At 51.2% G+C, this 2500-nt stretch overlaps 1 non-coding gene across 1 annotated transcript; it reads right to left on the minus strand.

The window, feature by feature from the left end:
* Window positions 1-2277: 2277 nt before the first annotated feature.
* Window positions 2278-2349, minus strand: TRNAP-AGG (transfer RNA proline (anticodon AGG)). Its single transcript has one exon. It is a non-coding gene; the product is annotated as a tRNA-Pro (tRNA).
* Between the last annotated feature and the right edge of the window lie 151 nt (window positions 2350-2500).

The raw sequence follows: 2500 nt of genomic DNA on the forward strand, positions 1-2500 counted from the left end.
CCCTCATCACCCCTCTCCCACGGCCCCACCACTGCTCTGACCTCCACTCCCACCCCACCCTACATTCCTCATACTGAAGCTCCCCCAACACTCCACACCTTTGACCTTACTACCATTGAGGAAGTCTCCAAGATCCTCTCTGATGCCCGCCTCACCACCTGCCCCCTCGACCCTATCCCCTCACAATTCCTACGACCTCCCTCCCCCTCCATCCTACGCTCCCTCACCCACATCTTTAATCTCTCCCTCTCCTCCGGCACTTTCCCCTCCCCACTGAAGCATGCACACATCACCCCCATACTTAAAAAGCCCTCCCTGGACCCCAATGACCCGAACAACCTCAGACCCATCTCCCTGCTCCCACTTACATCTAAACTCCTCGAGCGTCTCGTCTACACCCGCCTATGCTCTCACCTCAACGACAACAACCTCCTCGATCCCCTACAGTCTGGCTTCCGCCCCCTACACTCCACCGAAACCGCCTTACTCAAACTCTCCAACGACCTTCTAACCGCCAAAGCTAATGGCCACTATTCAGTGCTCCTACTCCTTGACCTCTCTGCGGCCTTCGACACAGTTGACCACCCCCTCCTCCTCAAAATACTACACTCCCTCGGCCTCAGAGATTCTGCTCTCTCCTGGCTCTCATCCTACCTGTCACAACGCTCTTTCAGCGTTACCTATAATGCTACCACCTCCCCCTCACTCCCCCTCTCTGTTGGGGTCCCTCAAGGCTCTGTCCTTGGGCCCCTTCTCTTCTCCATCTACACCTCCTCCCTTGGCCAACTCATACACTCTCACGGCTTCAACTACCACCTCTATGCCGACGACACACAAATCTATCTCTCAACCCCCCACCTCACCCCTTCGGTCTCTGCCCAAATCACACACCTACTGAGCGACATATCAGATTGGATGTCGCTCCACTTCCTTAAACTGAATCTCTCCAAAACCGAGCTCCTTGTCTTCCCCCCAGCCCGAACCCCACCCCCCATTGACTTCTACATCACATCCAACAACGTCAATATCAAACCCGCTCTGCAGGCCAGAGTACTTGGTGTCATTCTGGACTCCAACCTATCCTTCCAGCCCCAAGTCCAATCTTTAACAAACTCGTGCAGACTCCACCTCCGCAACATCGCCAAAATCCGCACGTTCCTAACCCCAGAAACCACTAAACAGCTCATCCACTCCCTCATCATATCACGACTCGACTACTGCAACTCCCTCCTCACTGGCCTGCCTCGCCGCTGGCTATCCCCGCTTCAGTTGATCTTGAATACGGCTGCCAGACTCATTCACCTTTCCAACCGCTCCATTTCCGCCACCCCCCTCTGCCAATCCCTCCACTGGCTTCCGATTGCGCAACGGATCAAATTTAAAATCCTAACACTGACGTACAAAGCTGTCCACCATACTGCCCCGAACTACATCACTGACCTAATATCCAAGTACCGCCCAGCACGCACACTCCGCTCCTCACAAGACCTCCTTCTCTCTAGTTCCCTGGTCTCCTCCTCCCATGCCCGCCTCCAGGACTTCTCCAGGGTGTCACCCATCCTCTGGAACTCCCTGCCCCAACCCATCAGATTATCACCTACTCTCCTCTCCTTTAGGCGCACCCTGAAAACCCATCTCTTCAGGGAAGCCTACCTCACCCCTTGCTAACTTGCTGACCTCCTCCACTCTTCCTACCACTCCATCCCCCACAGCTATCTCCTCCTGTACCACTATCCCATCCCTTCTAGATTGTAAGCTCGAAAGAGCAGGGCCCTCGATCCCCTCATGTTTTGCATTGTATTGGTATTGTTCTGTCACATGTTCTGTCCCCCTTTGTAATGTACAGCGCTGAGTGAACTATTGGCGCTTTATAAATACTGTATAATAATAATAATAATAATAAAAAAGTCTTCTTCCTTTGATGAACCGAGTTTGCAGTCTTTGCCTTTCTTGAACTATCAAAGATTTCAAAAGCAAAGAAGAAACTTTGTCGGGGAAACATCACCTCCTTTCCTGCGGTAGGCTCTGGAGACTGCCTCATGGTCTTGTAGCTTGGAGCTCCCATGCCCAAAGGGTTCTGCCTCTTTAGCCCCTAGACTAAAGAGGCAGAACCCAAGAGCCACATCTTGCCCATTTCACAGAAGTAGCCGTTGCACATTTTGGAAATGCAAGAGACTTTAAGCACTCTTGGCTACCGCTAGCACAGTTGCTTGCATGGATTCAGCCACCATCTGAACAATTCCTCCCAATAGAATGCCGAGTTGTTTGCTAAACATAGGGCTCGTCCGGGATTTGAACCCGGGACCTCTCGCACCCTAAGCGAGAATCATACCCCTAGACCAACGAGCCTTGGATACACAAAAAGTTTTTTTTTTTTTTTTTTTTGAGTAGAACAAGTGCCTTTTGAGTGCCAAGGCTAAGTCCCCACTACAATATATATCTGCATATTTTGCTCAAAAAAATATATTTTTTTATTGTCAAGAGCACTAGGAAACTTGGA

Source organism: Staurois parvus, unplaced genomic scaffold (assembly GCF_062004578.1).
Source record: "Staurois parvus isolate SC_StPar_1 unplaced genomic scaffold, SC_StPar_1.0 ptg001918l, whole genome shotgun sequence".
NCBI lineage: Eukaryota > Metazoa > Chordata > Amphibia > Anura > Ranidae > Staurois > Staurois parvus.